The sequence below is a fragment of the Carassius carassius genome, chromosome 14, assembly GCF_963082965.1.
Source record: "Carassius carassius chromosome 14, fCarCar2.1, whole genome shotgun sequence".
NCBI lineage: Eukaryota > Metazoa > Chordata > Actinopteri > Cypriniformes > Cyprinidae > Carassius > Carassius carassius.
Window position 1 is genome coordinate 661,535 of NC_081768.1, and position 12,500 is coordinate 674,034.

Below are 12,500 nucleotides of genomic sequence, written 5' to 3' on the forward strand. Positions count from 1 at the left end.
CACACACACGTTTAGTCACTAGATCACGCTGCACACACAGACATTTTTTCTAGCACTCTGACAAACTTTTTAGTGCTGCCCCACAATTTTATTGAATAAATAGCTTAATCGCTATTTCCTGTGGCTCAGTGGTAGAGCATTGCATTAGCAGCGCAAAAGGTTGTGGGTTCAATTCCCAGGGAGCACACATACTGATAATAAAGTGAATTGTGAAAGTGACATTCAGCCAAGTATGGTGACCCATACTCAGAATTTGTGCTCTGCATTTAACCCATCCGAAATGCACACACACAGAGCAGTGAACACACACACACACACTGTGAGCACACACCCGGAGCAGTGGGCATCATTTATGCTGCGGCGCCCGGGGAGCAGTTGGGGGTTCGATGCCTTGCTCAAGGGCACCTAAGTCGTGGTATTGAAGGTGGAGAGAGAACTGTACATGCACTCCCCCCACCCACAATTCCTGCCGGCCCGGGACTCGAACTCACAACCTTTCGATTGGGAGTCCGACTCTCTAACCATTAGGCCACGACTTCCCTGAGAATAAAAACACTAAGTATTCTAGAAAATGTATTTATTTGAACTCAATAGATTGCAGGATGAAGGATGAACCCACTTTTCACAAAAACAAATGTGTGTGTGTGTGTGTGTGAGAGAGAGAGAGTGTGTGTGCGCGCATGTGTGTATGGGAGTGAGAGTGTGTGAGTTTGTGTGTGTGTTTGTGAGTGAGAGTGTGATTTATGCATTTTAGTTTTATCCAAAGTGACTTACAATTAGGGCTGTGTATCGGCAAGAATCTGGCGATAAATAAATGTATAAATATTATGATAAATAAATAAATAAATGATAATAATAAATAAATGATAAATAAATGTATAGCCTGAATGCACAAAAAGTGGTTCAATAACGTTGAATGGTACAGGGACTGATTATTGCAAATGCAGATCCCAGTGTGTTCTGGTTAAATCATTTTTATTTATTTTTTGCTAAGGTTTGCATATAGTGGGGTGTTCTTAATGTCAGCTTTCCTAAAAATATATCCTATTCCTAAAATAAGAAATATCCCAATATATCGCCTTACTTACAGTACCGCAGTGTATCGCAATATATCGTATTGCAACCCCTTTATCATGATGCATATCGTATCGCCAGATTCTTGCCGATACACAGCCCTAATTGTAAGTCACTTTGGATAAAACCGTCAGCTAAAATGCATAAATCACACTCTCACACACACACACAAACTCACACACTCTCACTCCCATACACACATGCGCGCACACACACTCTCTCTCTCTCACACAAACACACACACACACACACACATTTGTTTTTGTGAAAAGTGGGTTCATCCTTCATCCTGCAATCTATTGAGTTCAAATAAATACATTTTCTAGAATACTTAGTGTTTTTATTCTTCAATCAGTTAATATAAACATCTTATATATTAAAGATGTTATAGGACGTAATGGCGTTATAGAACATAAAAAATAACGTCACAGTTACTTTGCTGAGTAACTAATTACTTTTACAATGTGGTATCGGAGTTACTAACTCAATTACATTTTGGGAGAAGTAATTTGTAACTGTAACTAATTACTCTTTTAAAGTAAGATGACCAACACTGGTCATTATACAGAGTTGTGTCCTGATATGTCACAAAAACAAGAGCACGCACGCACACACACACACACAAGCACACGCACGCACGCACACACACACAGACTCACACACACACACACACACTCAAATGAATACAAAAATGTATTCAATTAATACATAGAAATAAATAAAATAAATATTTTAAAATTATATTTTAATACATTTCAGTACATAGAAAAATATTATAACTTATTTGAATGTAATGTTTTTACTAAATTAAGTGTTGTAATATTAAATATTTAAATGCATTTTCTTACAATCATAAAATATATCTTATTTGTACATATTATATTATATTTCTTTACATTTATGTAAATATTGATATAAATAGAAATAAAAACAAATTTCACTACAGAAACAAAATATATCTAATTTGTATATAATATAGGGCTGTGACGGTTGCCATGACAACCGCGTCACCGCGGTGGTCAGTTGCTACCGCGGTTGTCTACTGCCGCCGGCGGGAGTGCACGTGACGTCACAAACTCTATAGCAAGCATAATACAAAGTTTTGTATATAAGTGTAATAACTGTAATAGTTGCACATTCTAAATCTATGGTAATTAACAAATTACCTCAAACACAGAGTTTCCTTTAGATTGGCAGATTTGAGTGCGGGAAAATACAGTTTATGCATTCAGCAAATTAATTTAGTGTTGGGCGAGGGATCTTGTTGGGAAAGCAAATACCGCATCACAGATCTGGAGTCATTCTGCGACTGAATAAATTCACTTCTTGTCATGAGAAAAAGTGACAGAAGCAGCAGTTGTGAGTGGGTGGCCATCCCCGCCCCTATTTTATATTTATTTATTTATTTATAATATTATTATTAATTTTTTTTGTATATATCAACACTGCGCCACCGGCGGTTGTTGGTCCATGACTACCACGGTGGTAAAAATCAGCCACCGTCACAGCCGTAATATAATATTACAAAAGTAAAAATTTTATGTAACTACCTAAAAATTAAATGTAAACATTTAAATTATTTACATTTATAATAGATTATATATGAATAAATATTTTAAAAACAGACAAAATATCTTATTTGTAAATTTTTACTGAATTATAAATGTAATTTAAATAATACAGAAATTATATTAAAAATATAAAAAAAATTAAATATTAATATTAATATTAATTAATATTAAATATTAAATATTACATAGAAAAAAATAAAGTGGTTATATAATATGGATAAAGTTTAAAGTGATGCCATGTGGTTTATTCCTGTCTGGTGGGAAAAGGCTCCTGCTCCGAAGCTTGGCCTTCATTAAAGTGTATCTAGATGTGTGTGTGTGTCTCAGTTACAGTGAGTGTGAATGTCTCTCAGACCCCCCACCTGACGACCCATTGACGGCCGTGGTGCTGTGTCTAATGCGTGACTCTGGGGCCCCCAGGGGCTGGGCTTAAAGTCAGGAGCGGCGCAGTGGGGTTTAGGAAACGAGCGTGTAAACAGAGCGTTACCTTCTGACCCGCCGCTCATGACTCGAGTCTGAGGACAAAACCTGACGGCCATCGCATTAGACATGCCTGTTACTGAGATAAAGCTGCTCACACACAGAGAGAGAGAGAGAGAGAGAGAGACGCTCGCTCGCCCAAGCACACACAGCGAGAGGGAGAGAGAGAGAGAGAGAGAGAGAGAGAGAGAGATGCTCGCTCGCCCGAGCACACAGAGAGAGAGAGAGAGAGAGAGAGAGAGAGAGAGAGAGAGAGAGAGAGAGAGAGAGACGCTCGCTCGCCCAAGCACACACAGCGAGAGGGAGGAGAGAGAGAGAGAGAGAGAGAGAGAGAGAGAGAGAGAGAGAGAGAGAGAGAGAGAGAGAGAGATGCTCGCTCGCCCGAGCACACAGAGAGAGAGAGAGAGAGAGAGAGAGAGAGGGAGAGAGAGAGAGAGATGCTCGCTCGCCCGAGCACACAGAGAGAGAGAGAGAGAGAGAGATGCTCGCTCGCCCGAGCACACAGAGAGAGAGAGAGAGAGAGAGAGAGAGGAAGAAAGAGAGAGAGATGCTCGCTCGCCCGAGCACACAGAGAGAGAGAGAGAGAGAGAGAGATGCTCGCTCGTCCGAGCACACAGAGAGAGAGAGAGAGAGAGAGAGAGAGAGAGATGCTCGCTCGCCCGAGCACACAGAGAGAGAGAGAGAGAGAGAGATATGCTCACTCGCCCGTGCACACACACACATACACAGAGAGAGAGAGAGACAGAGAGAGATTTTTATTTTTACAATCTATTAAGATAATTGTTCTTCAAACATTACAACACTTTACACATAATCAAAAAGGAAATTAAAATAAATTACACATTTACATCAACTCTCTTATAAACACAATGTTTCCATCAACAACTGAACATAGAGCATTACAACACCACTGAATTTCAAAAACATTCACTGTACTCATTAATCTATGAAAATTAAAATCAATAAGGATTCTAGCTTTTACCATATTTTTAAAAATAAAAACAACATCTTGACCTGACTTCTCCTCTATCATATTTCTCCTAGTAATATAGATAGCATATTTTGCTTGTCCCACAATAAAATGAATAACATGACATTTTGACTTTTGTTTTGGACTATAAAAAAAACAAGAATAAAATCCTGCTTTGTAAAACAAATGTTAAAAAAATCAAAAAGAACTTGGGGTCTTGAACAAGTCAAAAAGAGGGTCAAGTCGCTTACATTCCATAAAACAATGAAATATGGTCTCTCGTTCCAAACAAAAAGGACATTTGTCACTTACAGTGGGGTTTACAATAGATACAAAGGCATTCACAGCAATCGCTCCATGGAGAATTCACCATTGTAAATCGCCAAGTGTTTTCGTTAATGGTGGTTTGTAAATTGCTCTCCAAACAGGCTTAATTTCAGAATTAATCCCAAAATTTTCTCTCCATACTGTGTCTGTTTTAATACTTAGATTACGTTGATGAATAACTAGCATTTTTCCTTCAAGTGTACAAAAATCTATATGTTTATTAATTCCCAGGTTTAACGGAGGGCTATTAAAACAAGACTCATCTATAGCAGGGGAAATTTCAATATCTGGAAAAAGATCTTTACTGTCAGGGATTAAAGTCCCTGCACCAAACTCTTCTAAAAGTATCTTCTGTTCATCAGTTAGAATCTGTCAATTTATCAAGAAACCTCTTAGCAGAGCGTACTGATCGAACCCCTAAAAGGGTTGCAATTTGATCAGGTCTTTGTAAATCATATCCTGATTCGTTTATAATGTTTTTTAGTTTAAAAATCTTTTTTTTCAATAACAAATCTGTTAACCCAGGAAAATCTTCTCCAGATATATCAAACCGGGCTCCAAAAATAAGTGGTTCTTCCAACAACCAATAGAGAGAAGCTGCTGGTTCCATCCACTGATTTTTAAAAAGACCCCATACTTTAAACAAGCTTTGATAAAAAGCAGAAATTCCAGTAAAATTTAACTTTTTATGATCCATTTAAAACAATGTTAAATCCATTTGCATATTACCCACTCTTCTCAAGATGCTTGATGCCAATGGTCTCCATGCAAGCGAGTAGGGTCCCATTAAACGTTTTTGTATGTACTGGAGACGGTAGGTGGCTCTTCTGCTTGTGAGATTTACTAATCCTTGACCTCCTCCCTCCTTGGGCAAAAACAGCATGCTTTAAGGAGTCCAATGATAATTGTCCCAAAAAAAGTTCACCAGTTCTCTTTGAATATTTGTAAGGAGTACATTTGGAGGATCTACGCAAGCAAATTTATGCCATAATGAAGATGCCACAAGATTATTAACAACAAGAATACGCCCTCTATATGACATCTGAGGGAGTAACCATTTCCATTTTTCCAATCGACCCTTTATTTACTCAAATAACCCTTCCCAATTTTTTTTTATGAAACTCTCATTTCCCAGATAGACCCCAAGATATTTTAACCCTCCTCTTTTCCAACACAATCCTCCAGGTAAAGTGGGAAGCTCTCCACTCCAATTTCCCACTAATAGAGCTTCACTTTTTCCCCAGTTGACTTTAGCAGAAGAAATACATTTAAAATCATCAACAATTTTTTCTAACTTCTCTACATCATCCTTTCCATTTATAAAAACAATAACATCATCAGTAAAGGCACAAAGATATAAAGGATTATTACAAGCAGGGAAAACCAGATCTTTTAAATGATCTCGTAACTTTTGAAGTAAGGGTTCAATAGCAAAGTACAGCATACCAGACATGGCACATCCCTGCCTAACTCCCCTAACTCTGAATGGAGCACTTAAACCACCATTACTCTTAACCACTTCAGCTGTTATTTAGATTTTTTGAGAATTAGGCATATGCAATATTGGACCCACCGGTGGGTCCCCAGAGTTGATGTGGTTAAGAACACTCTCAATGTTACAGTACATAGCCTTAATCATTGATATAAAAGAAGAGCTAAAACCAAAAGCCTCTAAAGTATTCCATAAAAACAGATGTTCAACTCTGTCAAAAGCTTTCTCTTGATCGAGAGAAATCAACCCAGAGTTAATTCCCAAGAGATTAGAAACATCCAAAACATCTCTAATTAAAGCAATGTTATCCAAAATAGACATGTTAGGGATACAATAAGACTGATCCGAATAAATCAATTGGCTTAAAACTTTACTAAGTCTTATGGCCAAAGCTCTGAACACAAGAGTGAAAAAGGGCGCCAATTGCTGATAAACTGAAGGTCACCTTTTTTAGGCAACAATGTGATGACTGCTCTTCTGCAGCTCAGTGGCAGTAGTCCTCTTTTCAGACGGTCATCAAGAACAGCCAGCAAATCCTCTCCTATGACGGGCCATAGAGTCTTATAGAGCTCAACAGTTAGCCCGTCAATTCCTGGAGATTTACCATTCTCCATACTCATCATTGCAGTATGAAGCTCTTGCAATGACAAAGTCCGTTGTAGTTCATTGTTGGACTCTTCATCCACCTTTGGCAGTCCTTCCAAGAAACGATCAGGATCTGCACCCCATTCCACAAGTTCAGATTTATAGGTCAGAATAAAAATCAACAGCACAGCTACGTATATCAGCAGGCTCAGTGAATTCTTGTCCTGCAGCTGACCGTAAGGAATGAATAATTTTACTCTGACCTTTTTTCATTTCCAAATTAAAAAATAATTTTGAAGGAGCATCCATTTGAACCACAGACTGAAAACGTGAGCGAACTAAAGCTCCTTGTGCTTTAACCCCCAACAGGTCTATCAACATTGCTTTTTCCCTCTTCAATTCATCAGTATGCTTTTTACTTTTTGTAGAAGCTATTATATCCTGTAGAGCAACAATCTCAGTTTCTAAATTCTTCATTGAATGGGCTATGTCTCGAGTAACATTCTGAGTGTACTTTTGACAAAAATCTTTTCTAAGAACTTTACCACAATCCCACCATTGTTGCAAAGAAACATAAAAATATTTTTGCTGTTTAAAAACTAAAATCATCTATACATTTTTTATCACTTAACAATGAAGTATTAAAGATCCAGTATGCACTCTTAAACCTTACACACTTAATTAAAACACTGCACAAAACCAAACTGTGATCAGAAAACCCCACTGGAATAATTTTACAAAATTTGAAAAGATTACGTTGATGCTGAACACTATATATTCTGTCAAGTCGTGCCAAAGAGATATAATGTTCACTGCTATGAGCCCAAGTATACTGTCTGACATCTTGATTCATACTTCTCCATACGTCACATAAATCGTGAGTTTCAATTAGTTGTCTTAGTGATTTCGGAGAAGCAATATGTGGTTCTATATGATTCCTGTCCAACTTATCATTAACGGTACAATTAAAATCTCCACCAATGAATAACAACTCTTCTGGATTTAAATCTTTCAAAACAGTATCTACCTTTTTTTTTTTTTAAAAGAACTCTTTCTTTTTAAATTTATAAGCACCATAGTAGTTTTCTCAAAAATTATTTTAATTTTTAAAAACCGACCTCCAATTATTTAATCAACTACACAAGATAAAGGTAAAAAATGTTTTGAAAATAAAACAGCAACCCCTCCACTAATAGAGGATTTATGACTTAAGACAATCTGTCCATCCCATTCTTTTCTCCAGTCAGTCTCATTTTTAAAATCACTGTGTTTCCTGTAGAAACACAATATCAATTTGCTTTTGTCTAATAAACTCAAATAACCTCATTCTTTTATTACTGTCTCTGGCACCATTTAAATTCAAAGTTCCGATTTTAAAATTTGCCATATTTATTTTAGAGACCAGAGCAAAAAACACCAGAAAGGTTGCCAAAAGAACCATTTTGGGCAGAATTTTAGAAGTTAACAGCTTCATCATCCTTGGTATTTTTTTTTTTTTTTTTAAGTTTGTTCACAATTTTCCTAAGACGGAAAACCTCTACTTCTTGAAAAGCACCTTGTTTCATTAGATACCTTACATCGTTTATGAACTGTTTACAATCAGGGAAAAAATCTTCAACTCGCACTCCTTTCATTTCCTTTGTATCTTGCAGAAATCTGCTAATGTCCTCAGCTCTATACAAGCAAATCAAGTTTTCATTTTGAGAACTAAACGACAGACTAGAGCAGTGGTTCCCAAACTTTTCCATTCCACGACCCACCTAGACAAGTGTAATCTATTTCATGACCCACCACAATATTTGAGGAAAAAAAAGGTTGATATTACTTTAAGCCTAATCTTACTTAAAAGTTTGATGACAGAAATGAAGTATTTAAGAAAAAAAAACTTTTTATTTTAGAGTAGGCCTACACCTGAAAAAAATCACTATTAATATTTAAGTTTTAATTTTTGTTTACAGACTTTAGAATATGTAGTGTCCATAAAAACGTTAAACAGGCTCACTCCAGTGAACTGTAATCTGCGCTGCTGTGTTTTGTTGCAGAAAATGCATTCACGATCCTTCCGTGTGTGTCGGTGAGAACGGAGCACAATCCAACACTTTTTTTAGAAAAAGCATAAGAAGCAAAGCAGAACTATCTAAAACTGTTTGGAGATTAAAATAATTGTGAAATAGGTAAAAAATAATAATAAACATGTGTCTCGTTTTAAATAAACAAAAAAAATAAAACTGGATGACATTAAGTTCAGGCAGAAATTTATTTTAGCAATGGTTAAATTAATGTTCAGCAATATCTTCAAAAGATTTCTGAACTTTGGCAAATTTTTCTCTAAAAAGAGATGATACGTCAAGGAGTATTGCATTATTTTTTTGTGCATTTTGTTATGTGGAAATGTTTAAATCTTGTAGTGTTACAATTAACCCTGCGTTTGTGCACTGCTCACCCTGTACATGTGAAATGCTTTTTACAAACCGTTTCCCGAACGAAAAAAGTGCACAGAGCTCAAACGGACGATAGAAATGAATGAACATGGCCTACCTGAAACCGTTTTCGTAACATTTGTTTTCTGGTGTATGCAATCTCATGCGGAATATAGTGTATTGAAGTGAGCAAGTTTTTCTCTTTTAATAATGCGGACCGATTGAACCTTTTAATGACATTGCTCTGAGACCTTCACTGTTATTACAACTCGTGCGCGCCCGCGCTTCAAAACACGCAAAGCACGCGGACTTAATTGCAATTCGAAAATCACACTAAGGATATTGCAGTCCTTATTAATGTTGGTGGGCTATATCATTGTGACGAGTGGGTTCCTGGTTCCCGCCTCCTCCTTCCCGTGATTGAGAAGTTTTTAATGTGTTAGACTGGTGCCGAAGCCTGGGAGGAAGGAGGGACGCGCTGCCGAAGATCCCTCGGCACTGAGGTGAATCCGCAGTGCCATCGAGCAGGGCGAAGGAGGATGCTCGAGGCGGTGGGCTGGAGTGAGTTGCCGGGGAGACGGACGCTCCTCTTTTGTATCCTTCCGATCTCCTCCGTGGTTCTCGAGACTGGTGAGTCGAGCAGGTGTCGCTCAATTCCAATCACTCCACCGGCCTCGCACCGTTCCCACTCGTCACTTTCGTGCAGCCCTAGACTGAACTGTGTGTGTGTGTGTCATTGAAACGCAAATTTAGCTGCAGCCAAGTGACTTTGTGCGACCCACCTTGTTCCATTCTGTGACCCACAAGTGGGTCGCGACCCACAGTTTGAAAACCCCTGGACTAGAGCACTGAGACATATTTGAATCAGAGGAATCTCTATCACTGTCTGAACCCACATTCTCACTAACACCATCATCTTTTTTAACTTGCTTGATAGCCTTTCCACAGCTTTTTTTCTTTCTTTTAACTGGGATTTTAAAGACCGATTCGATTTCCTCAAATTCAACATCATTGTCTTCAACATCCATTTCATCAGCGTCTGCCAGACTAACGTTTTCAAGATGTTCAGACTGCTCATTAGACACCAGAAGAGTATCATTTTTGCTCGACATCTCTGTTTTATCGGATTCAGCTACAGCTGCAATCGGCTCGTGTTCAGCGGCTTCCAGCGCAAACGCACCGGCAGTCACCGCGTCACTCACCGTCACGATCTCAGCCGGAGCAGAACCGGCTTTCTCGGAGTTTGTGCTTGTACCTGTACTGTCCTTTTTATTAGGACAATCACAAATGAGGTGTCTGATTTTTCCGCAAATAAAACACTTAATTGTAGTATCAGATGTTGCAAATACTGTGTAGTTGAAAGCATCAATTTTGAACTTGAAAATCAAATCGATCTCATCCGTTCCATTTTTCAGCACCATGAAAACATGTCTTCTAAATGAGACTAGATGTTTTACCAATGGTGACTTGAACCCAAGAGGAATTTTTTTGATAGGTGAGACCAGTTTTCCAAAACGAGATAATTCCTGTGTCAATACTTCATCTTTGATAAACGGAGGTACGTTGGACAGTATAACATTTTTAGACGGGCTACTCAAAGGCAAAACCGGCACGAGTGAACCATTCAACACTACACCACTTTGTACCGCTTCATTTGCCTTCTCAACTGATTTAAAAAAAATAATAACTGCACTGTTCATCCTCGACGCGGAAACAATATTGTCATGTCCCACAATCTCTCCCACCGCTAAACAACACTGCTCCACGTTAATATTAGACTCCACCTTCACTCCATGGCGGCAGGTTAAATGATCAAAACTCATTGTGTTTTGGCTTGTCATGCCTCCCAGCAGCGCTGGTTGCAGACGCAACACACCCCTAACTCTAAACAACCAAACAATTCAACACATAAAAGACAAACACACACAAAAAGATAGAAAATAGAAAAGTTTTTAGCAAGCAGCTACAAACACAATCACCCTCACCTCGCTCCTTTTACTCCCAGCATGCACTTCGACAGAAAGAGAGAGAGAGAGACGGAGAGAGAGACAGACGGAGAGAGAGAGAGAGAGAGAGAGAGAGAGAGAGAGAGAGAGAGAGACAGAGAGAGAGAAACAGAGAGAGAGAGAGAGAGACGGAGAGAGAGACAGACGGAGAGAGAGAGAGAGAGAGAGAGAGAGAGAGAGAGAGACAGAGAGAGAGAAACAGAGAGAGAGAGAGAGAGAGACGGAGAGAGAGAAACAGAGAGAGAGAGAGAGAGAGAAACATTCGAGCCCTTCTTATTTCACACTCACTTTATACACATCACTCTCTATCTTTCTCTTGCTTGTTCACACTCACGCTTTCTCTCTCTCTTTTTCTCTCTCTCTGTGTGTGTGTGTGTGTGTGTGTGTGTGTGAGCAGCTTTATCTCAGTAACAGGCATATCTAATGTGAGATTTGAGATTTATACATCATCTGAAGCTGAATAAATCATATCTCATTGATGTGTGGTTTGTTCGGAGAACAATATTTGTCTGAGATGCAACTATTTGAAAATCTGGAATCTGAGGGAGCAAAAACATCTAAATATTGAGAAAATCATCTTTAAAGTTGTTCAGATGAAGCTCTTAGCGATGTATATTACTAATCAAAAATTAAGTTTTGATATATTTATTGCAGGAGATTTACAAAATATCTTCATAGAACATGATCTTTACTTAATATCCTAATGATTTTTAGCATAAAAGCAAAATCCTTAATTTTGACCCATGCTATGTTTTATTTGGCTATAGCTACAAATATACCCCAGAGACTTGAGACTGGTTCATATAAAAACAAAAGATTTTTATTTTGGATGCAAATAATTGTAAGTAACACTACATTTTTTACTTGGTTAAACCTGGTTAAGGTTTTGCACTAGCTATATGAATGCACACACACTCACACACACACACACACACACACACACACACACACACACACACACACACACACACGCACACACACACACACACACACACACACTCACACACATAATGACATGAAAGGTTAAATGGTTTGATTGCATTGAAAGTGAATGGGAAGTGAAAGTCATCTAGTGGAAGTGTTTGGTACTGCAGCCAAACTAAACCTCATTGAAAGCCCATTTTTTTGTGATATCAACCTCAAATTCGGAACACAACTTGTTTAGATACATGGCTTTGAGAGTAAAACGTGTTTCCGAAAATATGAATCTCATTTAAAATAAAAAAAATAATAATTTTGTGCATTTGTTTTTTTTAGGATAATGACCAAAAGCTTCTGAAACTTGTTTACTATAAAATAATTGTATTTTAATTTAGTGCTCACTTTTTACTCACTTGCCCGAATATTGATTTTAGATCATTCTAAACCAAAAACGGACTGCAGCTTTATCATTAATGCTACAGACAGCCTATATTAAAATATAATGTATTGCATGGATCTAATATGATGTTTCCCCTGCAGTTCCTCAAGCATTCACTTATGTATTTTCTGTGTATGTGTGTATCTAAACTAGAGCAAATAAACTGGGATATAATGTGAGAAATGCTGAAGGTGTCTGAATATATTTTAGTGTGA

At 37.8% G+C, this 12,500-nt stretch overlaps 1 protein-coding gene across 3 annotated transcripts in view; it reads left to right on the forward strand.

Moving 5' to 3' along the window:
* LOC132156671 (inositol polyphosphate-5-phosphatase A-like) overlaps positions 1-12,500 on the forward strand; it is a 164,028-nt gene that overhangs the window by 99,550 nt on the left and 51,978 nt on the right. The window lies entirely within an intron of this gene.